Source organism: Priapulus caudatus, unplaced genomic scaffold (genome assembly GCF_000485595.1).
Source record: "Priapulus caudatus unplaced genomic scaffold, Priapulus_caudatus-5.0.1 Scaffold2443, whole genome shotgun sequence".
Classification (NCBI taxonomy): Eukaryota; Metazoa; Priapulida; class Priapulimorpha; order Priapulimorphida; family Priapulidae; genus Priapulus; species Priapulus caudatus.
Window position 1 is genome coordinate 22,628 of NW_014579504.1, and position 442 is coordinate 23,069.

The window sequence follows — 442 nt, forward strand, 5'->3', positions numbered from 1 at the left end:
GCGTGCGTGCGTGCGTGCGTGCGTGCGTGCGTGCGTGCGTGCGTGCGTGTGTGTGTGTGTGCGTGTGTGCCTGTGGGAGGTTATATATATATATATATATATATATACATGCTAGTATAAATGTACTACTACAGAGATTATGCACGCAGATGCATTTATTTTGTTTTACCCTGTGATTTGTTCACGGAAATTGTGTGTATTTATGTAGTTTTCCTTTCGCATTTGTGTGAATCGGTCTCGTGTTGTCTTTCAGCTCTGACTGCCCCATCTTCTACATGCGGAAAAAAGTTCAGAAAGACCTCGACTCCCACTTGCAAGTCGTTCAGCGGTTCGGCAGCCCCACCTGGTGAGGAGGAATGAAAGTATCGCGACGACACATGTTTCCTGTATCAGACGACCGTGTTTAAACACGACTAGAGTTAAAATTGATTGCATTTACAGA